Below are 27,091 nucleotides of genomic sequence, written 5' to 3'. Positions count from 1 at the left end.
GCAGGGTGGTTAAAGCACTGGGTTTCAATTTGAGGGTCCTGGTTTCATTCTTTCTAAGATGACTCTGTTAGGAACTTTTCCCTTCTCAGCAGAGAGATTTTTCTGCAACCACTGAGGTCACTGTTCTTGAAGAGATATGACGGAAGAATAAAATGAATCCACACTCAGATGCACGTGCTGTCAACACACAGTAAATCCCAGGTAGAGGTATCCAAAGTGAAGAAACACTGATAATGTTTTCCATCAAATCCGCAACACATGGAAAACCTGTCATGGATCACAAGACTGCAGTTTCCCCTACAAAACACACCTATTGGAAAACAGAATCATCTTAGTCACATTGTTTAATGCCATTTGATAGACCTGTCCACATTAATATTTCTTTTCTTTGCTTTTACTTGTTTGTTGTTGTTGTCACTGTTTTATTATTGTTGTATAAAGGTAGTGAATGCAGCACTCCCAAACATTTCAGGGGTTGAAGGGAGGGGTCAGGGAGATCTTTTTTCAATCCCTCTTTTGGACAAGAGATCTCTCTCTCTAGTCTCTCTCTTTGTCCCCAGCTAGACGTTTGAGGCTCAACATCAGTGAGATTTTTGTGTATATGACCATTTTTACTCTCACCATAAAGGTAACCACATTTCATCTTCAGGGATGATGTCTAAACATGACACCAGTGAGCAAGCATTTGAATGATTTGATAAGTAATAAATAAAAATGCAATAAAATAAATAAATAAATAAAATAAAATGAAAATGTAGTAAATCAAACGAACCTGTGGTGCTAAGACATGGAGGATGAGAAAGGGTTTTTCTGTGGGGGTTTTTCCGGTGGCCTCAGTTCCATGCAAATCCATGAAACACACTATTTTCATTCTTCTCTTCATTTCTTTTTTCGTCTTTTCAAGAACTTGCAACATCACTGGCCAAAAAAATAAAATAGAATAAATAAATAAACAAATAAAACTCTACCAAAAGAAAAATCACATTCATTCGCATTTTTATTTATCTGTGTGCTTTTATGGTGATGGACCATTGCGGTGATCTTTGATGTAGGATGAGAAAAGAGTAAAGACCACCTAAACAAAGTGCAGATGTTCATTAACAACTATCTGAGAAGAACACAACCACTGCCAACTGGAGAAGGATACACAGAAGTCGATGAAGAGCACAGACAGGAATAACCATCCTAGTAAAAAATAACAGGTCTTGACTATGAGTAAGTTATTTTCCCACAAACTTCTATCAAATCAAATGAAACAGGCTGAATGGTATTAACTCTTTCCCATATATGTAATGTAGGTGATTTTAGTCAACAAGCTGGTTCACCACCATCAACTGCCAAAACAAGAGCAATTACTTTCAATCTGAGGGGCCTTGGTTTGAATCCTAACTAAGCCTGGTAGGTTGAGGGTGGAGATTTTTCTGTGCAGATCTGCTAGTGCCTGAATGTACACACATACGGAACATCAAAAATCTCTTAATTGGTATCAGTGCACAGTGAGTTATGGCAACATGAACATAACCAGCAAGCACAGTCACAAAAACAGAATGAGTGTTGTAACAGCAGGCCTTAAATAAATAAAAAAAATTAATAAAAGATTTTAAAAAAATAAAAATCCTGATTGTATATGGAAACACATGTACTTGCACAGAGGGAAAAAGGGAGAGAGAAAAAAAAAAGTGCCTCTAGAACATAGTTTGAAAACAAATATAACACAATACATTTCTTTGTGTTGGGTGTCTGTGATTCAAACTCACAACTTGATCACTGTGAGCTCGACACTCATCTGTATGAGCCACCCAGGCTGATGTGTTTGTAATCCGAAGAAATGATAAAAGTAATAATACTTTTATGCATTTCATCTTTCATTCTCTTGTTTACACCTATTTTCTCTAATAATTAAGTTATTCATTTTTCAAGTGGAAATGACTGTAGACAGTCCACGTCTCGCTGGCATAGAGCTGGGTAATGAGGCCCTTCCTCCATGGAGGTGAGCAGAGCAATTCCTAAAGAGGGCTACTCAGACACCAATGGGGACTGCCAAGCTCTATTGCTGCTTCCTTCCAGCCAGAGAACGACCCAATGCTCTGGGCTGCCTGTGTGAAGGTTTGTGACTACAGCTTCCAGTGTATCCGCACCTGCTGCTTCGCCACTCACCCTTCACCATAGGACTTGAGAGTGGCAAGAGTAGGTTTGAAATTGTGACTTGAAATTGACTTGGAATAAAGTGAGAGAGAGTTGCAAAATTTTCAACTTCACTCTCTCGTTCCGGTCAATCTGTAACCAGTGGCAAGACGGACTCGAGAAGCAGTAGATAAGTTAGGATACAGTGGATGGCCAGCAGTGTTCTAAATGTACCCTGACTGTGATCCACAATGCTTTGCAAGGTCTGCCTTTCTACCCGTTGACCTCTGGGAGGTGGACTCCTCCATGTAGCCCTCCAAACTGTTTTAGCATGCATAAGAAGACAAGCCCTAATTCATTGAGGGTTTGAGACCCATCAGCTACCCTCACCAGTTTTGTCAGCCAGTCGAAACCATTGCCGGATGGGGCCGCTGTTGCATGCAAGCTTCGGGGACCTGTTGGTGAGAGCTGAGTGATAGGCGAGGACCAAAACGGATGAACTACTCCTAGGAGTACGACATGTTCCCCCATCAGATATACCGCCTCTCCCTGACACTCTTAATATTGCATAGTTTTCTAAGCAATATGTACATTATGTGTAACCATGCATTGTATTTTGCGCATGCAGTCACACCTTGATGTGTAGTTTGTGTTGTGTATGTATGTGTGTGTGAATGTATGTGTGTGTGTGTGTGTGCTACCTGTGCATGCGCCCAGGCATGTGAGTTTATTTGTTCTTAAAAGGCATTGTCCAATAATGATAAAAATTTTCCAGATCAAATTTGATGTTTTCTAAGACTGGAGTGTATTCTTTACCAGTACTGATAGAAGTTCATGTCATAAAATAATACAGCATAAATTAATAAGTATAAGTCCTATGCAAGTTTTTTTTCTGCATTATACATGGTGAATTGTGTCTGTACATTTCTGCATGCAAGGTAAGGACCCTAACAGCTTATTTGGAAAGAAGAATGGAAACCATACAAATAAGATGTTCTGCTGTAAAATACTAAGAATCTGAGGCACTGATCACATCAACAATGAACAAATGCATCAAACTATCAACTCAAGCATCACTATGTCACGACTTTACTTTGAAGATCTCCTGACATCAGTTAAGAAAAGAAACCTTTGTTGGTATGGCCAGATAACAAGATCCAATGGCCTTGATGCAACAGTCCTTCAAGGAATTGTTGAGGGAGGAAGATGGAGGAAAGACAGGTAAAGTGATGGACTGACAATATTACAGAATGGATGGAAAAGACCATTTTGCAGTGACCTAGGCTTTGGCACACAACTGACAGACTTGGAAGAATATGGTTAACAATTCTGTCTGATGTCCAAATGACTCTTGACAGAGTCAAGGGAGACAACGAACAGAAATGAAGCTTCTGAACTGAACTGAATAAATTTATTTTTCTGAGGGTAACAGTGCCTCACAATGCTGGGTTTTTTCATCCAACCCTCAAAAGGGACACAAACGAAAACAACAGAGGCAAGGCCTTCAAGACTCACTTGTGACACATGGTCACAAACCCAAAGTGGGTAAGGAGAAGCGATGGCCAAGCACTACCCTGTGATTCACACAAAATGATAAACACTTGGAGACATAAATAATAAAAGAAATGAAACTTTATTAAATGATGCAAGAAACAACTCGAGACAATAACCTAACTAAGAATATGAACATAATAGACAGAAAATATAAAAGAAAGAGGATAGAGTAAATGAAATATTAGGAATATAGGAAAGTGAGGAAAAGGTCAGAACTCACTTAGAAAACATCCTGTTGCCACCAGAACCCTGCCCACACTACCATAAACATTCATACATGCACATTCTCACCTCCCTAAAACTCACAATCACCAAGTACACAAGCATCAATGTTAGGCAATGTTAAAGTTTACCACAGACATACATACAGACAAACACACACACATAGACAACTGAACACCAGGTTATAACACAACCTCACTTTGTTCACATAAGTGGGGTAAAAAAAAAAAAATCATAATATCAATACATCATGCACACTATAAATCATGGATACGTTAATGATAATTTGACACTTACAACAAATGACATCAAAAGGAGAATGAAAGGACAAGAATTGAAGGGGGAGAGAGAGTGACAGAGAGAGAGAGAAGGAGGGGGAGGGTAAGAGAATGGAAGAGATAAAGGGAGAGAGTACAAGACATAAAAATAATGAAGAAATAAAATCTTTAAAAAGCATGCACATGCCATAATAAAGAAAAGTATGAATAACATGAATAACATAAGAAAACATGAATAACATTTAAGTAATTGCAGAGGTATAAAGAAAATGAGAGAGAGAGAGACACACAGTTAGAGAAACAGACAGACAAAGATATCAAAACACGGCAAGAAAATGATCAAACAGTAAAACCTAAAATGAAAAGCATGCACATGGGCAATGATATCAAAAAGTAACACTACTGAAACAATTTTGGAAACAAAATTAAGAACATGAAAGTGGGAGAGGGGGCTGAAGCAGAAGAAGAAAAGAGTTTGTATGAGCGGAAAAATTCATGTATGAATTCAGTCAACTGCTCCGCAAGGGGTGAATGAAAATGGTTTTCATTTCAAGTTTGAATTAAAACACAGACTGAGGAACAACACAAATAATAAGTTTGATCAAATTGATTTCCTCTGTAACAGTCAAGTAATTACAAATCTAATTTTATCATGTTATAAATATGATATACAGAAATAAAAGTTATTAAAACACACTGAAAATGAAGCTAACTGATGACTTAAATGATTTTTTCCCCTCATTTGCTTCACTCTCCCATTCTCTATTCTCTCTTGTCTATCAATGCATTTCAGTGTACCGCATGCTCTGTGTGTGGTGTGGGGCATGCATGCGTGCGTGTGTGCGTGTGTGTGTGGAGGTGTGGAGTGCAGGAAAGGGGTAAGGATGGTGTGTATCATTTGTGTGTGTAGAGTGTTTGGAGTGTAGTGTATGTGTCATGTATTTAGTGGTGGAATGTTGCGTGGTATGTGTGTGTGTATATGCACGCTTGCATATCTGCATTAGTGAGTGTGCGTGCGAGAGTCTGTGCACGAACACATGCAAGCATGTGAATGAGCAAGTGTTGCTATGTGTGCATGTGCAAATTCAATGCACACATAGCCTACACTGCACATTTGGTGCCTGAAGACGAGAATGTGCAGAATAATAAGAAAAACATACCTTCATTTAAAAAACCTCCACAGACTGTCTTATGTCAGTAGACCACAGTCTCAGTCTCTACTCCTTGAAAGACTGCACAGAACTCTTTAAAAGCATCACATGTGCAATAATCATGTTCCAGTTGAATTACCTTGTAATCCATCTGCACACAATCACAGCTACTCATCAATGTCGTTAACAACATAGCAACACTGAGTACAATCTAAGCCAACAGCAAAAAAACAAACAAAAAAAAACAACAGGCAAAACCTTCATGGTTCACATTCAATTCCTTCCCAATCAACAAAACCAAAAACAGTGGATGGGGGTGGGGAGGGGAGAAGGGAGTTATCAGTATGTACATATAATGATCCAAATCATATTTTTGCTCACCATCCGAAACGTGTTTGAGCTGGAAACAGAGCAATGCTATCTTCAGCATGTCCAAACTGATCTGTTTCAATGTTTTACAATAAACTATTCAGTGATCAAGTTTCAAACTTTCCGTTTCCATCATGACGTTTCGGTTTTTATAAATCATCAAAAATTTGCCTAATGAATTTTGAGGTGTACTACACATGATACCACTCCCAACAAATCCAGTTCTTTTGGCAAAAATGTGATCAGTGAATTAGATGCATTCTCCGACTACGTGAGTAGTGCAGACTGTAGGTCCATCACCATGTCACAGCACATATGTCTCCAATCAATGATGACAATCCAGAGGATGAAAAATGGCTCAACACTGTTGCAACTTGAAGCTAAAGGTGCTTCAGTTGATTTGTTATCATCTACAAGAACTGGTTTCTTTCTGAAAGAAAAGTGTGAAGCCAGCAAAGAGCAGTGTTTCCAATTCGAAAATTGTTCTCCTGATGTGAAAGAAGAATTTTAATATGATTGATGGTCCAACAGGAGAAGAATAGAAATGTTGTCTCATCAAGAGAAATAAGATTATTTAAATGTTCAGAAACTGAGTTGTGCCCTGCCCGACAGACTGCACAAGATGCTTCATTTGTTCATTTGCAACACATTTTCTCAAACACTAAAAACCAGCACACACACTCACACGAACGACTTTGCAGTATTGCACACACATCATGTCCACAGTCATGCACTTGCACCAACACACTCACATACATTTTTTTAAATAGATACTTTTTTTATGTCCCATATAATCTGCACTGTTTTGGTGGCATTACTCCCATGCTTCTCATTCTGAGTCCCCGTTACACTGCCACACCTGGTTTCGTCTACTGCAGTCCCAGTCAATCAAAAAAAGTGATATAATAACCACTCACAATACACTGACTGTTAAATGTGCTCAGAATAAACTGAACAAACTTTCAGTAGATGCCAGTCCCAAGGTGGACTACAAGGCCTCTCTTTCGCCAAAAAACTGGAAATTTTCACACGCCGGAAATTCCCACTGGAACACACACAACAGCATCTCATACTGCCAGCAGAGCGTCCAATGCAGGTCCATCAACACTGGGTGCCGGGTGACCTTGATGCACTCTGCTGCCACAGGAACATCTCCACCTGAAACCACCATGAAGACTGTTAGTCTCCTATCTAACACTGACTGTCCACAACTAGGAACAGCATTCTCTACTTACATGAGAATTTTACACTCACATGAAAAATTTTACAGACATGATATGATACAAGAATTTTAAACCATCGAATAAGAAAAGCATGTTAGCTTACATAGTTACAGCGTAGCTTTCTGCTGCCATCCAGCTGCCTTCATCAGCACTCCAGGGAAGACCGACGAGAACTTGAGTTTGGTGCACGCTATCCTGAGCAGAACTCCAGAATTCATGACTGAACTTGGCTGTTGCAGACTGCTGGTAGGATGTGCCTTCCCCCGTCTTGGCTGAAGGTTGACTTTGGAGAGAGGGTTGGCGTGAGTCATCAACTGGTGATCAGTGTGACCAGCCTAACAATCCTGTTGTTGTTTCCATCCCACTGAAGGACTGTACGACAGCATTCTGGTTCTCAGGTGACCTTTGAACCCTGATCACGTCACACTTCCAGCAGCAACATGGTGTTGTCCATATTGTGGCCCCTGGAGCACAGTGAGTGTCGAATAATGCCAGGTGTTCCTCCTCAAACTCCTCCACAAAGAGATGGGCGACAGTAGGGCGACCCATGGCTGCACCTTCTGTCTGCTGGTAACAGTCACCATTGAAGTTGAAGCGTGTGGTGGTGACGCAGCAAGCAAGTCGCTAACAGATGTGTTCTGGAGACCACAAAAAATGACATCACATTTCTATAACTGTAAAAAGCTTATAGTATCACATAACCGATTACCTGCAGTCAAGCAGCAAGTATACTATTGGCATGAACAAAAATGAGAAGAGAGAAGAAAAAATGCTTACACTTTTTTTTCTTTTTTTTCCCCTTCTGCACACGCCACTATATTCATCTGTTCTAAAGTCATGTATAGATCCTCTTCAACTCATGCACAATACATATACTTAACATGTATTTTTTCAAGACCATACAGATAAACCGTCTGAAGTCAGTGAAAAATGAAAAACAATCTCTGACAGTGTTATGTATAATGTAACCTCTTCATTTCCATTAAATCTCCCTGAAATTTCTCAAGAAACTGAAAACAATTTATTTTTCTATCTATTATCATATACCACTGCTAATAATGGCCCAGCTGACAACACATTACCGTATCAGGGCTGAAAACTTAGTCAATAATGAACTCTCAGAACCAAAAACAAAAAAAACCAAAACACCCATACACCTGAAAAATAAGAAATGTTGTACAAACATAAATAATAATAAATAGTTCCAAAAATAAATAAAAAATGATTTTTTTTTAAAAGCTGGAAAAGCTTTTTGTCTTATCTGTGTAATCTCAATTAGAGCTATTTGATACACTGTCATGTCAATGACCATGTAAATCAAAGAATTTGAATTCAGACACTTCACTCTTCTCAAACAATGTTTCAATAAATTACATGACTTGAGAAGTGCTCACATTCACTTGCACAGACTGAGCGTGTCCTCTTTTCTAACTGGTGACAGCAAGTGACTAAACTATGCCTAAGCACATACCTGGACTTGCACAGAATAAGTTCTGTCTGAGATGTACTCACCGTTGAAGCAACCAAAACTCTTTGTCACTTCCTGTATCTTTTCCCACCTTGATTACTGAAACTCACTTCTAGCTGGAATTCTTCCTTCATTTTTTGATAGATAATTTTATATATATATATATATTTTTTTTTTTTTTTTTCCCAGAATGCTCCAACTCAAATTGTCTTCAAGGCTTCCATGAAAACCCACACTAAATCTCTGCTGGCTAAACTCCACAGGCTTGTGTGTGTGTGTGTGTGTGTGTGTGTGTGTGTATGCGTGCGCGCGCTTTGTCACTGATACATTAGATTTGTCTTGTTCAGGAGTCGTGATTATAGTACCCTGTGATGTTAATTTCTGTAACCATTTCTGGCCCCCCCATCCCTCCAAATTTATGCTGATTGTTAGTTCTCTGGGCCCCTGTACTTTGGAGGTAGAGCACATTTTAATGCCCATTGTTATTATTACCATCAAATTTAAGACAAACATCAATTTCACTACAAAGGAATTTTTTTCAGCATTGGTACAGTCATCAAGTCCATGCTTTAAGTCTCATGCGGTGCACAAAGTTCTAAGCAAGAAGCATTGTTCTGGTTGACTCATAAGGTTACCTGGAGGTGCAGTGCTTTCTTCACCATATCTTCATCGTCGTCTTCATCAAATCAATGGTCAAGTCATATGACTGGCTCCTTTCCCTGTAAAAGCAACACACAAGTTAGATACAGTACATCTGCATAATAATGAATTTTTGTATCCAGACGTATAAACCCAAAACTCAGAGAATGAAAAAAAAAAAAAAAAACACCCAAAAAACCCTTCACAACAGCCCCAGTGCATATGCACACACATGCTAACCATACCAACTTTTCTTAAGTTAAAATAAGCAACAACATAAAATGATTATGTAAACTGATGAGTTCAACAAAAAATAATTTGACTTCTTTGTTCTAGGCTGTGACTCCCATGTTAAATCCATTACATGTGCCGGTGGGCTTTAACGTGCATAACCGTATTTACATCAAAATTTAGGCAGCCATGCTCTGCAGTCTGTTTTCAGAGGTATCATCTTATATTTGTCCCATCCACAGTTTTCCACGCCCAAGACTGCCTTCTGATTTCTTCACTGCATTATACAGTTGGTTTTCAGAGTTTTCTATTGCTCAGAATTAAGCCATAGCATGCTCTAACTTGTACCTGGCCTGCTTGAAAGAAACAGGAATCACATGGTCTCATTTGCAGTGTCTTTCATTGTTCTCAGGATGTCTTATTGCTTTGCTTTGAAACATTATGCACAATAAAATTGCTCTTGATCTTTTGCTCGAGTAAAAAATATTCTAAAAAAATTTAAGAGAGAATGTGAGTTAAAGCAACAGTTTCATGGATGCACTGCATCACTTTGTTTTTGTGACTTGAATGGAAATGACAAAGTTTATGAATAAACTATTAACAATTAAAAGTGCCGTGTTCAAAGTCAAAGTAAAATTGCATGCATTATAAAAAGCGTACAGTTATTGTATATATAAAACAAATTAAAAAAATAAAAATGTACCCTTTTTTTTTTCTTTTTTTTTTTTAATTCACACTGTGGTTCTAACCTAAGAAGTCAAATATAAGTTGTCTGAAAGTCTATATGGATAAACACAAACATGTAAATGACTTCGACTCACTCAACACTGACAGAAATATATGACTGGAAATAAGATCTGGCAATCACAGAATCAGTCATCTCAACATTTTGCTATGACTGAAAACCACTCTCATTCTAACAAGATGTATGATGAATGAAAAATGTTTTATGGTATGCCATTAAATGAATTAAATTAGGATCTATCTCAAAAGACTTGTGTTTGTAAGCAAAGTCACTGTCAAATTACAACAAAGAGCTGTGCAGAGAATCTTTCTTTATTATTAAGTTAAAAGACTGTTAACTAAGCTTAAAAATAAAGAAGTACTAAAATTAGCAGTTTTAACACTAGACATCATGCACATTATTTTCTCATCAAAAGTACATCATTAAAAAATGTATATATATAAAAAAAAGATACATCTGATAATTTGGTCATAAAGCCGACACCACTGTGAATTGTGTATAAATCAAGAACAGGAGCTGTACAGAAATATTCACCTGATTTTGAAAAAAAATAATAATAATAATTTACTGTAATAGTAAATGAGAATAAAGTTACGGAAAAAATTTCAGACTAGTCATTTCAACACCAGTCTTATTATTTTCTAATTAGATGCACATTATTTTAGAAATCAACATTTGCTATCTGGTTTGTGAAGTTCAAGTTGCCATGACTGGTGTCGACTAACCAACTGCAGAATCAAACAAAATTTCACTTAATTTATGAAATAAAAAATGTATTCATGAAGTTTAAAATAATCTTGCTTGTAGCAATGATACTGACTGTTTGGTGTTAATGTTACAACCATTGTTATGCTTAACAACCATTATTATGTATGTTATAATTAATGGTTTCAATTTTTTTTTTTCTTAATTGTGAATTTTTCTTAGTGTAATCTTTTGCTCCTTAATTAGTTTTATGCATCATCTATATTACAAAGGAAACTTAGTTTTATGCCTCATCTATGATAATACAATACAAAGGAAACTTGGTCTGATTTCTTGACCCCCACTTTTCCATAGCTTAATTACAATTTTTGCAAATCTGGATTCTAGTGCAGTTGGCGTACTTATTTTTGTGTCATGGTCTCATACCACTCTAAATGTAGTTCAATCATTTGTTTCTGCTACCTGAAGAAAAACGTTCATCTTCAGTTTAACGTCTTTCCACTTGAAGTGATATTAGACGAAAAAAAACAACAACAACAAAAAAAAAAAAAAACAACCGTGGGGGTAGGGGTCGTGGGAGGGGGTGGGGGTAAAAGTGTGTGTATGTGTGGAGGGTGAATAGGGAAAGACAACGCTAGGGAAAATGGAAACATTATAAACGCCAACATCAAACAACTATAACAAATGTCCTACTGGACTACGCAGCAAACCTTCTGCAACAGCAAATAACATATTGGAATTGTTAATAACACATTCAAAAGAACTTTTGGTGAAGTCTGGTAAAAAAAAAACATTTTAGATTCTGACATTCGAATATTATATGGTTGCTAGATATATGTTCTCCACATATGCACCAAACATCTTTGCTGAACTTAGTTATAAAAGCGTTCAGTTTTATCCTGTTTGATAATGTATGGATCTGCCTTAATCTTATTGAATTACTGTATGTATTTGACTGATTGATAGTTCCCGGTTGTTGAACATTAATTACACTACGGTTTAAAGTTTTGCTGTTTTCCTGGTATAATTCTCTGACTTTGTTCCACGATGTTTTTTCTAGTATTCGATAACCCTCTTGTACAGACAGAGGCACATAAAGTTCTATGGTTCTCTGTTAGTTTTTTGCTCCTTTTCTTGCAGTCCTGTCAGCCCATTCATTGTAGAGAATACCAAGATGTGAAGGAACCCAGCAAAACATAATATGTGTTCCTTTCAAGCTTAAAAGATGTAAAATGTGGCTGATTTCTATTATGATTTTGGATTTGTACTTACAATTTGATGAGTTTAAAGCACATAATACAGATTTGGAATCAACGCAAAATAAGACTTGTAGAAGGCAAATTGGGAGATCAATATGATTTAGAGCCATAAGAACAGCAATAAGTTCAGCAGTGAATATTGAACGATTTTTACCAGTATAGTATGATCTTTCCGTTTTCAGTTTTGGTATAACGAAAGCTGAACCTGCTTGGCCATTGTCTAATAGTGAGCCATCCGTGTAGATCTGTAAATGAGAAATTTTTTTGGAGAAATTTTTTCCCATACCTTTTTAGTATCTTTATGATCAGAAATCTCCCTATTACAGAAGGAAGACCAATATTGTCTTTTTGCCTGTGCAATGACCATGTTGCTATGATGGTTTGCCCTTTTCTTTTCAATAAGATTCTCTGGTGATTTGTTGTTCAGATAAGTTATAAATTTAGATTTTTTATTATCTACTGCTGCTTCACAGGCTGGTGTCCACCAAATATTTCCTGAATGCTTGCTTGATTTAAGTGAATTGTATTTTGGAATTGATATGTCGGCAGCTTGTAAAATGGTGTCAGTAAAAAAGGAATATAATGTATCAATATCCGCGGTGTTTATGAACTCTGTGTTATAGCTAGCAAGCATACTTTCGAATTTCTCCCAGTTTGCATCTTTATAGTTATATCTTGGAACTTTGTCTTTTTGAAATTCTGTAAGAAAAACGTAAGACAAGGCATGTGACATCTGTTACAGCAAAGACAATAACAAAATAACTGGCTGTTCATCGTGATCAAATGCTGTCAGCATGTTTACTGTTTTGTCATGTCATTGATAGAAATTCAAACATAAATGTGTAACCCAAATAACAAGGAAAAAGAAAATTGTGTGAATGCGTGTGAACATGTGCAATCTGCTTAGTGCATGGTGATAATTCAACTTCAGTTACAGTTTCTGCTGGAGAGTACACGGGACGCACAATAAAATCGTCGTCGATCGAAATGTGAAGAAGCTCGGTTAACCATCAGCGCTCTTGTTTCACAGTTTCGAGTCAGTATCATGTGTTCGCGGTAATCGTTCGTGGTTCACGGTGTCGGTGTCCCTTTACAGGAAACAGTTGGTTGTTTCCGGCACGCTAAAAACGACTTCACTTTCAAAATATATCGTGGTTCGGTGTTCTAAAACGCCGTTTCTGAATATCAGCCGAAGTCGATCAGCCAGTTTCAGAAGGACTACTAAGTCGCACAAGTGTAAGAAAAAGAAAGAAAGAAATAAAAAGTGATCAAGTCATGCAACTCGCAGTAAAAGAATGTGTTTGTGACAGGATCCCTAAACCTTCGAAAATTGTCCTGCGGTTTTCGTGGTTCAGTCGTGTGTGTGTGTGTGTGTGTGTGTGTGCGCGCGCGCGCGTGTTGTGTTACCACTCTTTCATGAATACAAAGTACTATTCAGGTAATGTGTGTGTGACTGAGTTTTGGAATACATGACTAAGAGGAGTTTGTATTATACTCCATGTTTAGTGATACATAGATCGGACCGGGCAAGACGGGTAGTCTTTTCACTGTTAGCCTCGCGCGAAATTTGGCCAAGCAGTGCAAACTGATAGACCTTGTTCGTTAGAAAAAAAAGAGTAATTTGCCCTTGATTAAGCCAGAAAGAGAATGCGTGGGATGTCTCTGAAAGTGAAAGTTGCGAGTTCATCGATTGTACTTGTGTAAATGCTTCACAATGAGTCTAGGGAAAACGTGAGAAAATAAGTACTGTGTGTGCTGTTCGAACTTCAAAGGAAAAAAGGTGACATCGCAACGAATACCAGCCACGAACCCATTGCAAAGAGCATGGTGAGCTCAGAATCACTTCGTGAACTGAAAAGGACTGCACCTTCAGTGGCAATGATATTCCTTCACTTTTTACGAACAAGGTCTTCAAAACAAGCACGGTATGTGACATTTTGAATCGAAAATTAATTTTCTATGTTTCAAAATATATTTGATTCTATTCAACAGCCAAGCCTAAGAATGTTTTGGGTCTGATTTCTCAAAGAGGGATGATTATACTGTCTTCATTTCTCACACACTTATAGTCTGCCTAATGTTTGAATCCAAAAGCACAATTTAACCTTTAAAACGGAGAATTACAGTACACCAGCTGGCCGGTCTTTTTCAACTTCCAGTCACCAATGTTGTATCATTCAACTGGATTTTTGTGTGTTTTGTTTGTTTATTTGTTTTTTGGTCACACTCTTAGCTTTGATATTTATTCAGCAAATACACATGCATCTCCGACACATAGTACAAAACTGACTAGTGTACACCTGAAACAAACACTACAAAGCATTTGCACTATACGACATTTGTCATACTTCTTTCAAGTGGAAATGCATGCACATTTTCAGAAAGTGCTGTAACAATGATACTGAAACAGTGAGATCCTTGCTATTTCCACAGGCAATGTGAATGTTTACACACACACACACACACACAGATAGATAGGTAGACAGAAAGATAGATAGATAGAACACACACACACATACAATTACAAACATAGATTGATTGATAAGGCATAGTTATTGTTGCAAATTTAAATAACTCACTGGCTTGAGATCCTGCACATGCATAATGCAGTGAATAGATCTGACACATTTCGGGTGTTGTATGGAGTTTGACTGAAAATGTGTAACTAAAATAAATGTAATAACATTCAAGATATAATGATATATTCTTTTCTTTTTTTTCTTTTTTTTTGGTCACAGCTGTCAGATGTGCAAGTTCAAGAAGATATCACTGCTGCCACTGCATCAGCAGTGGAAACCAATGCTGCTGACAGTAAACTGAGTAATTTTACAAAATTTAACAAATTTGGAAGTCAAAGTATGTAATGATCTGACAGCTTTGCTTACCCCTTTACACCAATCTGACACTGATGACACAGTGAAAGATTACTTATTAGGGACTGTTTTGTCATAAAATTTAGACTAAAGGGGGGTTACAATAGTGGGTGTCAATCTGTAGAGTGTGTGTGTGTGTGTGTTAGTTGAGAGCGGCTTGATTCAGGAGGATCATTAACTGGTATTGACAAATTGTGTAACAGTCAGATTATCACTGTGTATGAAGACTTTCTTTAAAGCTTTCTTCTTGGGAATTGTGGAGTTTGAATGCTCCTGATATTTTTTTTTTTTTTCATACTGATGTAAACAAATATTGCAGCTGTTTATATACTGTTTATATTTATCTGATATAATGTTGATTCATATGCAATATATACATCACTTGTTTTCAAGAAATAATTTGATTTCAACAGCCAAAGCTTATACCCACTGCTTGCTAATGATATTGATCATATTATGGTGCATTTAAATAAGACTTCAGAAACTGTAGCTGTGGTTTTTCTTCTTTTTTTTCTTCTTCTCTTTGAGGGAGAAAGGTGGGAGAGGGGGATGGGGTGTAGTGTGGTTCAAACCAGTGAAGATTCACTTCAGGGTTTTTTTTTCTGATCATGGAAAAAAAATCAAAACTTTGTGAATGTAGACATTGCACTTCAATACAGATGTATATCACACACACACACAGATTGTACAGATTTGACAAGCAATAAACAAGTCTATATATATATATATATATATATATATTTAAAAATACTGGAAACAAAAAATGGGAGGTGGGGCACGCAAATGAAAATAAATGCAAATATTTCCACTAAGAATTTACAGCACTACCAGTTTCTAAAAAATGACATCAAAGAGAAAACTGGTATGCATGCGTTAATCCTTTGGCTAGTTGTTAGATACAATGAACTTACAGGTTTCCATAAAAGAAATACACATTTTAACCCGGTGAAAGTGCAGACATACCCATTTTGGGTAAACAGGCCAGCTGATTGTACCAGACTTATCAATGCATGTCACTTGTAATGATGTATGAGTGAGTACAGTATGCACACATGCATGCATGCTACAACACAAAATGAAATAATTCTTTACTTGCAGTTAATCATCAATGCAAATGTGATGAAACAAACACACATGAATCAGTCTTGATGATTATTTTCTTTAACCAAATTCCATGCACTGCTCCACCACTCTTCTCCCCACAATTTACATGCTAAACTGCACCACTCATTTCCCCACAGATTTCCATGCTCAACTCCAACACTCTCATCCCCACAATATGTATTCAAGCTACTCCAATTAAAAAAAAAGAAAAGTAATTCAATTCATTGGAACAACAGTGGCCATTTTCTCAAGTCTGAAATCTGTTTTTAGAAGGCACGTGCGCACACACACATACGCACGCACACACACACTGACATACTCACTCATACTATGTAGCAACAATATTAAATGCTAGAATGTATATAGTTTCTGAATGAATAGGTCACACACAGGAGCAATACTATTTTCTTCAGTTCAGTTATTAAAAATCTGCGGAAGGTTGACGTCACTAAGACTGACAGCAGAAATGTCTCTGTGACAGCAGAAACTGACTTGACTTCGCCTTCTTGTTTCTGGTTCCGCGACAATTGAAAACCTTTGCACGACAAACAAGTTCAAGTTTCCCACCACTTATCAATTGTCCGTTCTTTTTTTTTTGCTTTCTTTTTTTTAAAATACTCTTTCGGTTCTTTAACTTTCATGGATTCAAGAGCACTTTCAGTTTCAGCCGATGGAGTCGCCATGTTGCCTTATCCAGAAGTCCCAGGGTGAAGGGGCTGAACTCTTCATGGACTTCCGGTTTCAAGGTCTATAGGCCTAGTTTGCATCAGTTTGACATGGTACAGTATGTGACACCAAATAGTAGTGTAAGGAACGGCAGATTGTCTGGCTTGGCCTCGGGCCTTTTTATTATTATTTTTTTAAATTACCCCTTCAATATCTGTCTTTATCCTTGTGGGATACCCATATGCTATATTTTTATTCATTCATTGACTGCTAAATGTAATTCACTTGTCGAAGTCCATACATTTTTCTTTTAATTTTGGTGTTCATATCAAGAAGATTTTTGAACATGTATATTAGTATTCCATGCAAGTTTAGTTTCAACTGGTAGTGCAGTTCAGTTAGCAGACTTAGCTGACAATTTTTTCCTCAAGGTATTACAATTACAGTGCTCCATACAAATTTTAACCACTGAGTTATGTGTAATCTGTAATCTGACATTCTAAAAATATTATTTACATTAACATCAAATATTATTTACATTAACATCATTAAAGATGTATGTTTTACATATGAAATCAGGATGAGTTTTTGTTGTATGCGGTATGTATGTATGAACTAGAGTTATTTCATAGCACGGGTCTGGTCAACAATGTCTCTCACAAAAGAAAAAAAAAGTAGTTTATGATTAAATTATTCCCATTTCTAAAGCAAAATAAAACTGGTGCACATCGTTTTAACATATCGCCCCTGAAACCAATACAACACAGCTGATAAGAATATTGTCTCGATTCCAGGATTCACCAAGCATAAAAAAATACATGTACATGTGTGCATGTGTCCATATCACGTGGACTTTACATATCCACTGTATGCCAATGGTTAAGGAATACTTAAGTTTATAATATTACATTAATTGCTGATAAAAGTCTGCATGTCCAATCACATGATAATTCACCATGAACAGTGATATTTTAAAATAAATAACGACTATTAATTCAATATGCTAGTTAATGTCAAGTGACAATTCCCTCAAATTTTATCACAAAAATGATGACAGTCATACATATACTGATATAGTAATAATCTCACTCTGAAAATCTACTTGAAAGCTTACAGCTACATTATATCTTACAATAATATCATAGTTATATTCTTTTTTTAAATAACCAAAAAAGATTACACTACGTGTATGTCCCAAACTTCACAAAACAAATTATCCTGGGTTTGCCCCACAACTGTATGGCACATTAACAGAATCAATTTACTGTACAACAGAATCCAGTATTCACCACCATGTAAACTACTGGAAATTCACAACTTCAATCAGGTTATTTCCCATATGCACAGCCGAGTGAGACATTTCTTCTGGCCTGCCTATCATATATTCATAATAATCAATTTACATCATCAAAATTTTTACCACTACTCCTATAGTTACATAATAAATTAGAATAGTCGAAGCTGCTTTTAACAAATCTACCGGGACAATCAAAATTGCTTTGTTTTATCCAGTTATAACAAATTTCTATCAGGTTGCTTTGTGTTTCTCTCTCTCTCTCTCTCTCTCACACACACACACACACAATGTGACCGACCGCATACAAAGGCAGTAATCAAGCTCATTTCCTTGGCTGTTACATACTTGAGTACAAAAATTTTAAAAATTAATTTTTTTTTTTTCCCAAAATATGGCTGTAACAGTGTAAGTCAATGTAAAAAGATCACATAAGCCTATATTGTAATTTTTAAGGCATTGAAACTGATAATAACTAAAACAGGCAAACAAAATTCACTGTAGTATTCTCAAGACTCAAGAAGAAAAGATTTTCAGAAGAAATCACATAGCGCCACAAATTGAAGGCACGAAGGGGAAAGGAGGGGATTTCTGTACTGTTTGTTTACTGTTTTACACAGTTAGGTCACTGGTGTACGTACTGGTATGGAAATAATAAGTTTGTCACACTGGAGAGCATTTTGTGCTTGTCACAGCTTAAATTATAATTTCTGAGTTTTTTCCAGCAACTTCTCTTTCATTAGTTTCAACTTCTTGAATAATTTCAAATTTTTGCTTTAGTGACATAACATTGCAACATGCATATTCCATGATTAAATGGCCAATGAAATCAAAGCCTGACACCCTCCTTCCCCTTTACCCCACCCTCATCCATCTAACATCTGTCCTCTGTCTATAGTCATTGAACCTTTGACCCCATGCAATCACAGGCACTACTGTACAGGACATTAGATTATCATTTTAATGCTTATGAATTTGAGGTAACATTTATCATACAACAAACATACAGCACAAAAAAAACAACACCAAAAAATGTGAACTTCAATCTAAGTGTATGTGAAACTGTGTAAGAAAATGAAACAAGCTTTGGGTTATGCAACAAGTCAAACACTTGTAAAGTTGTATATATGTGTGATTTCTATTTAGAGCAACACTTAGAAAGCTCTACATCTTATGTGCCTATGCGGACACTCCTCCATTTCCCTAGAATAGCCAGCAATCGTATGAAGCAATATACATCACAGCGAACCAACCAACCATTTCTGAGAAATGGTTCTGGCACACAAAAGTAACCACTATATCCAGCTTGACCTCTTCATAGAGCTGAATTTTGATTCGCTATTGGTGGCGGCTTTGTTTTAAGTACTAAAACCAGTGTGATCGCCCACTTGGGACCTCAAAACCATTTCGTTACATCCGACTTCATTACATCTGACGTATAACCCTTTTGCTTCATTATAATTCATATCCTGCATTCGTTAATCTGACTTCATTACAAGCGGTTTTGACTGTAATAACATTAACACTGAAAAGAATTTAAAGGTAATAACAACAATAATAATCCAATCCACACCGCACCCTTGTGCAAAACATGTTAAATTGCACTGCAAGTGTAAATCCTGATGAGTAAAACATACATATTTAAACACAAAATGAAAAACAACATCCATAACCCACACAAACATCCAGCAACCAAAGCACGTTCAAACACAAACACAAACTTTCTGTACACAACACCACTCTCACCACACTCCACAATACCCAATAAACTTTCCACATATCTGAACGCCGAAGACAATCAACTGGAATCATACTTATGACACTTTATTGACAGCCATGGATCGTTTTCATTAACAAAACAATGACATAATGATTATAAAAATGTAAACAACCTATTATTCATAAATGTACTACCACCAACTGTAATCATATTAATTATGACTGTACCTTGGACTGTTTCTATAAATTAAACCCCAAAATAATGTGATTATGATGGATCATGTCTATATATATATTTTTTGTTGTTGTATTTCTGATGATTAGTGATATTATTCTAGTCTAACAATACAATTCTCCATAATATCGACTATTCTAAACTAAAATTAACCTTAGAGTTAACTTGCATGCTGACACTGCTGCTTGCTCACAGTTGATCATTGTCATTCATGATCTTTTGCATTCTAGACGGCTGCCTTTTGGGTCCTTAACTGCATCATGCAGTGGGTTTTGAAGATTTTCTAATGCTCTGAAGTAGGCCTTAACCTGTTCTAACTTGTCTCTGGCCTACAGTGAAGGAAGGTCAAGCAGATATCACATGGGAGTGTGTTGTGGGGCCTATGATTTGTGTGTGTGTGCATGCAGGTCCGTATTATGGGGGAGGATGGGTTATGCTGTTGGTCAGGCATCTGCTTAGCAGATGTGGTGTAGCATATATGGATTCGTCTGAATGCAGTGACACCTCCTTGAGTAACTGAAATGAACTGATCATTGTCAGTGAAAGCGTTAAGTTCTTAAGGAGGTAACTGAAATAACCCAGATTAACTGAAAAACATACAAAGGCCCCACTAATGTACTGGAAAAACACATCCAGCCTCAGAGAGATACATCATCTGCTAACTAAATGTAGTTTTTTTGGTAATGTTTAAAACTTTCCTTGTACAACAGTTAATTATTATCAGTTAACATTATTTTTACACAAAACGATAATGTAACAGTAAGTCCGTAAAATTTAACTGAAACATGTTTATGCATTGTTTTTCAGACTGGCAACGTGTGTGTGTGTGTGTGTGTCTCCCTCTGTGTGTGTTAGTGTGTGTTTGTGTGTGTGTGTGTATCTTTTCTCTTTTTTCTCTTTTTTTTTTCCTAACCCATCATCTGCACCATTTCAGTGGCATTACTCCCACACGGCTCATTCAAGTCCCCCATGCACAGCCACATCTGGGTTCATCTGTTGCAGTCCTTGTGCCGGCAGTCCATAGGGAACCATAGATGACCACCAGAAGGCCTCACACCAGAGGAGACCATGCACTGCTGCTGAGTCACTTCAGTGATGTTCCGTACTGCCTGTTCTGATTTCAGCAATATCCAGTCAAATCCCCAACTTGAATCAAAGGGCTCGAGACCAGTCAATTCACGACAGACAAGGCAGACGGTCATGTCACTTGAAGAAGTGCTTCAAGAAGTTGTTCAGAATGGCTCTGGCAATGAAGGTAGCTGTTCAGAAAGTGAAGATGAAGACAGAGAAAATGTAGACAATTTGTCGTTGCGGATGACAGTGAAAATGACGAAGAAATTTACGATACCGAGGAGGCACGTGTCGGTGATTTTCAACTAGAAAGCGGAGAAAGCAACAGTGACAGTGATGATTCCGTGGTTGTTGATCAAAGAAATGATGAACCAGTCAACAACAATATGCAACCTGCTGTCAGTGGAAATCAGAGGCAGCAAATGTGGGTGCGTGACATCAAGAACTTTCCATGTGTTCTGCTTTCACCGGTCAGTTTACATTTTCATCTGTCTGTACTTCTTGAGGTGCTGAATTTAGATCATGCACCATTCAAACCATACCGTGTGCGTGTGTGTGTGTTAAGTGAGTCTCAGCATATGTGCTGTGAACAATCATTGAATCAGTCTATAACACTATGTCTGTGATGTGTTTAGCCAGTAAACACACACACACACACACACATTCAGTTAGTAATTCTGACTTTGTGGGCTATTTTTGGACGGACAGAAACTGAACAGAACAGCAAAACAAACTTTGTGAATCTTCAGGAGGAAACAATTCTGCACCAAAAGTGACCGTGTGCATCGATCATCATCTTTTGTTTTTGTGCTTGTGGGTGAAGCTGAAGATTACGTCTCTGGATACTTGAGGTGAGTGAAAGATTTTATTATTACATTGTTATCTGGTGTATTGCCACATTCTTTGATATGTTTTGTGTAGAGAATAAGTTTTGCTTTTTCCCGCTTTGGGTGTCTGTGTTTCCTTGCATGGCTGATACAAAAGAGGAAGAAAACAGTAAGAAAAACACAACAGTGTGATGGATGAAAGATTCTTTTTCCAGTGATACCAAACACTTATGTTGAATCTGTAATGAAAGGTAACAAATTTCTTCTTTTTAAGTACTAAAAGTAGCCTGTTTCCAGGCTACACACGGCCACTGAACACCTGCCACTGAACACCTCGTGTGAGGCAAAGATCCACCCAGCTAATGCAACTGATTGGTCTCACTAGAACCACATGGCTCACTAAACCCATGTTGACAATCTGTCAGGATGTCTGACATTGTTCGTTTATTTATTTATAGTCTGTTCATCTAAAATGATGATGTTTGACTGAATAAGAAATAAGATAAATCTAACAAATAATAAACTTGTATAGGCAAACTGCAAACTATCTATGTCAACAAATAAGAACAAAAATCTCACGGACACAAAGACCCTGGACTCCACCATTATAGTGTCGACGACCCCGGTCAAAGTCACATAACAATAAAAAAAATAATAATAATAATAGCAAAAACAAATAATCTCGTGAAGTTAACACACTACGATGAAAGTGTATACACGCATCTGATTTTAAAAACGTAACTGTTTCCAATAAATTGATTTCATCACACTCTCTTTAGATAAACGAGTTATGTTTTTAAGGATGGTTTACCACGTGCGTGGTGACATACGACGGCCAAGATCAGCATAGTATTTTATATTAAAATTCTCAAATGTTGTTTCCTTGACATTGTATTTATCATATCTGACACAGCAAGCACCAAGACCGCATTTTCCCTACAATATTCAACCATTCCGAAAGTTACGAAAATGCATGTCATTCACAGAGAAAGTCATAACCATCTTACCCCGTGGAGGCCTATTTCTGCAGTCCCGATCCCATGGTTCTTTTCCGGTTCATAGATGTATGGTCCTATACCAGGGGAGATCACTATCTTCCTGTGGGTTGTTTTGTTTTGTTTTTGTCTTTTTACTATCAAGGAATCCAATTTTGCTATGAACGTTGATTGTTCTGGTCTTCATTTTTACGATTAAGTTTGGGTTGTTTCTTTTTTGATTTTAGTTTTTAATTCAGTATAATCAGAACAAGCATTATATCGTATGGCTGTTGAAAGGAGAAAAAGAACATGAGAGGGAAAACCAAAACAAAACGACAACTGAAAAACCAAAACAAAACGACAACTGAAAAAACAACAAAACCACCAGGAACAAAATTCATTAATTAGTCAATGAGTAATTAAAGGTGGCGTTTTAACTACACACGGACGCTTGTGTGGGTCGTGTATGACCCATGCTTTTTGAAGAGGAAAAAACGTGGTCACCCCTCGAAAGCTCGTGTGGGCCATGCATGACCCATACCTTTTTAATAGTGATTTCAGGTTTAATTTGCAATTAGTGAAGGAAAATAAAGAAGTTTTACTTTCAATAGCCTCACTACCCCACTACTCTCCCACTACCCCCTCCCCGCCCCGTCCCTTTCACCTGTCTTCAGCTATTACACCTTTCATCCCTTTCTCTAACAGCATGTACCTGTGTGACTGAATATCTTTGATCGTGCGTGTATAGGATGCTGTGAGTCATCTCTCTCTCCCTCTCTCTCTGTCTCGCTGTCTGTCTCAGTCTCTCTCTCTCTGTCTCTCTCTCTCTCTATCTCTGTGTGCATAAGTAGGGTTTGTATGTATGTGCATGTGGTGTAATGCCGGCGTTAGTTGTAGTGTGATCACTTGTGTGTGTGTGAGTGTGTGTGTGTATGTGCATGTGTGTGAATGCGTGAGCATGTGTTTCTTCTGAGTGTGTTTGTGTGAGTCTGTGTGTGCGTGTGTGACCGTGCGTGTGTGTAATCAGTTATTACGATAATTATTTTTTCCTTTTCTATATTTTGTTATAAGCTTTGGAGGAATATACAGGCTTTTGTCTCTTTACTAAGTATGGGTTGTGCACGACCCACACAAGCTTTGGAGGAATATACAGGTTTTTGTCTCTTTAAAAGGTATGGGTCGTGGACAACCCACATGAGCTTCCGTGTGTAGTCAAAACTGAAGTGACAGCGGTATGGGTTGTTGACAACCCACATGAGCTTCCATGTGTAGTCAAAAGCGACAGCCAGCGAAGGTTAAAACATGAGGAGTGAAAGAGCAAACCGACTCTTTTTTCTGATTATGTTATTTGGTTGTTTGTGGTTGGTTATTCTCAAAGTATAACATTGCCAGAAAACCTTGTCATCCCGGCCCTGCATGTGTACTTTTCGTTTGAGTTTTTTTGTTTTTTTTTGGCAGCGAGTTTAGGAAGGAGACCATTATCATTTTACTGACAAGAGAGCGGGCCACTAGTGTTTGTTTTAGACAATAATCCTGAAAATGGGTCGAGTATCGAGATGAAGTACTTTACCTCGGGTTTACGCGAGTTGTATACTGTTTGGTTAGGCGGCGGGCGCAACTGCCGAGTGGTTTAAGCGTTGGTCTTTCAATCTGAGGTCCCGGGTTCGAATCACGGTAACGGCGCCAAAAAGGGTGGAGATTTTTCCGATCTCCCAGGTCAACATACTGTGCAGACCTGCTAGTGCCTGAACCTCCTTCGTGTGTATACGCACGCAGACTGAAGATCAAATACGCACGTTAAAGAGTCTGTAACCCGTATCAGTGATCGGTGGGTTATGCAGACACGAAAATACCCAGCATGCATGAACCACTTACTACTTGTACTTGTATATTGCGGTGTTGAAGGCCTAACCGGCCTGTTCACCGATCCAGAAATATCTCTCACTTATTATGCAGCATGCGTGGCATATTAATGGTGACAGGCTGGGTCGTACAGTGTAGGCAGGCTCTTCCAATGCGTGTCCAGTCTGTTTTTAAAGGCGTTTACTGATGGGGCAGTCACCACACTATCAGGGAATCATCGGCATTTCGATGTTGATCGTGTAACGGATAGAAGAAACGGTTAACTTGCCGGGTCGAATCGAGATCGACATTGTACTCACAATGTATGAACCAAGAAAAAATAACTCTTCTCAACTACTTGCGCATGGAAAATGATCGTTGTCAAAGTAACGTAAATAAAGTATGGCACTCGCCTTTATCGTCTCTCAAGATTGATTCGTTGGAATCTTTTTGATGTTTGTAACGTCCTCACTCTGGCCTATCCTGACATAACATACGCTGTTAGCAATCTTACGGTCATGACAGATTGGCCAAGAAATAATTAAGTTCGCCGATTAATGCTTGTGAATTGCACATTCAGTGTCCATCATGTTTAGATTGTTGCGCATGCGCGAAGGAGAAGGCGGCCACTAGTTCGCTCTGCAAAAAATTGTAACGTTTTAGTGAATATTTTGTTAATAGTGCAGTTAGCAAAGCTGATTGTAACTAACACTGATTGTAAATATCCTGTTCTTGGTGGACTTTTCACAAGATGTTTGAGAGTTGGTGACGGAGTTTACTGAGCTCTCCGACACTGGTTCTTGCACGCCTACTTTCACTTTCAGGTTCAGGTTCAGGTTGGGGGCTATGCCAAGCATGTTGCCTTGCGGCTTTATACGCCCCGTCGGTTTTCGTTTTGTTTTTTGTTGTTGTTATTTTTTGGTCAGGTACTCTCAAGCCCAGGCTCATCTTTGACCATCAAAGTCAAACATTGTTTTCTTTTTGATATTATGGTCATCAACAAGCTTTTTAAAGGCATTAATGTTAGGTGCACGTCTGATTTCTGGGGTTAGTCTATTCCAACTGTTAGTTACTCTGTAACTAAAAACATCTTTTTTAATGTTGCTACTTTAATGTTGCTTCTGAATTTTGTCAGTACTGTTATGGGTGACAATGTTAGTTTGTGAATTAATAAAGAAACATGTTTTGTCAATGTCATCGACATTATTATATATTTTATACACTTGTATCAAGTCCCCTCGTACCCTTCTTGATTTAAGGGAAGGGAGCTTAAGATATTTTAGCCTTTCTTCATAAGAAAAATCCTTTATTTCATGGACTATTTTTGTTGCTTGTCTTTGTACACCTTCAATTGCAGCAGATTGACGCTTTAATTTTGGGAACCAAACCATGTTTGCATATTCTAATATAGGTCTTACCAATGCTTTATATAGTCTTAAAAATGTGCTGCTGTCCAGAAATGTGAAGGTACGCTCGATTATACCTTTGGTGCACTACCAGACTTGACCACTATTGTTTCTTCTGCACGTTTGTTTTCTATTGTTTACGCTGACATTAACAAGGTAAGCAGATATTTTTGTTATTCTTCCACCTTATTGTTTTCACGTATTTTCAAGAAATGCCTCCACCAAATTCTAAAAACTCTCAACGAAGAGGTTCGCAAACAGGCAAACCACCATGCTCGTCATTGACAAATGACAAATGACTCGCCATTTAGAACCCCCAATAAAAGATTGGGTACAAAGTACATATGCCTCATGTGCGGTGGAGCCATTGAAGACAACAACTGTAATGGGTGTTTTCCTTGTGGAATGCCCCGGCAATAACATTCAGTGGCACTGTGAGAAGTGCCAGGCACAGAATTTTTGAAAGAAAAACTGAAACTAAAGCTCAGAGTGATCTAGAAAATACAAGTAAAAACTGACAAATTGGAATCAGAACACATGGGCAGAAGTTTGGATGAGAAGATAAAAAAAGATGGTCGAAAAGAAACTGCCAGAAACCATGGACGAAAGAGGAGAAATGGAAGAAAAGGAAATGTTATGTGATACTGGTGGGTTTGAAAGAAAATGATGGGGATACACAGACACAGAGCGAGAAAGATGATACCACAAATCTGAAAAACATACTGACTAAAATCAACCCAGTATTGACCAAAACAGAAATCCTTTATATAACAAGATTGGGACACAGACAAGACTGACCTAGACTTTTTGAAATTCAAAGTAAAAGATGAAGAGACCAGAGACAAAATATTAAAGAACAGTCACAAACTGAACAAAGACAAGACAAGAAGATGGACTCTACTTCAACCCAGACTATACCCCCTTGCAGAGACAAACACAAAGAGCTAAGGGGGACAATGAAAGACCATGTCGCAGCAGGAGAAACTGACCTTATAATCAGAAATGGTCAGACTGTTAAAGACTGTTGAACATCACTGGTGGAAGCGATGGATCTACCCCTTCCCAAAAAGCTGCAGAGGTGGTCTCACCAGCTGACCAGCCTGCAGAGT

General features: G+C 37.7%; 1 long non-coding RNA gene across 1 annotated transcript; it reads right to left on the bottom strand.

Moving 5' to 3' along the window:
• Positions 1 to 3,361: 3,361 nt before the first annotated feature.
• On the bottom strand, positions 3,362 to 24,212 carry LOC143280006 (uncharacterized). The gene is made up of 4 exons (XR_013054980.1): positions 22,765 to 24,212; positions 9,025 to 9,108; positions 7,025 to 7,559; positions 3,362 to 6,856 (listed from the first exon to the last, which is right to left on the bottom strand). It is a non-coding gene; the product is annotated as an uncharacterized LOC143280006 (long non-coding RNA).
• Between the last annotated feature and the right edge of the window lie 2,879 nt (positions 24,213 to 27,091).

Source organism: Babylonia areolata, chromosome 3 (assembly GCF_041734735.1).
Source record: "Babylonia areolata isolate BAREFJ2019XMU chromosome 3, ASM4173473v1, whole genome shotgun sequence".
In the NCBI taxonomy this organism is placed as follows: domain Eukaryota; kingdom Metazoa; phylum Mollusca; class Gastropoda; order Neogastropoda; family Buccinidae; genus Babylonia; species Babylonia areolata.
Note: the sequence above shows the minus strand (reverse complement) of the source record. Positions and strands in the feature narration are given on the sequence as shown.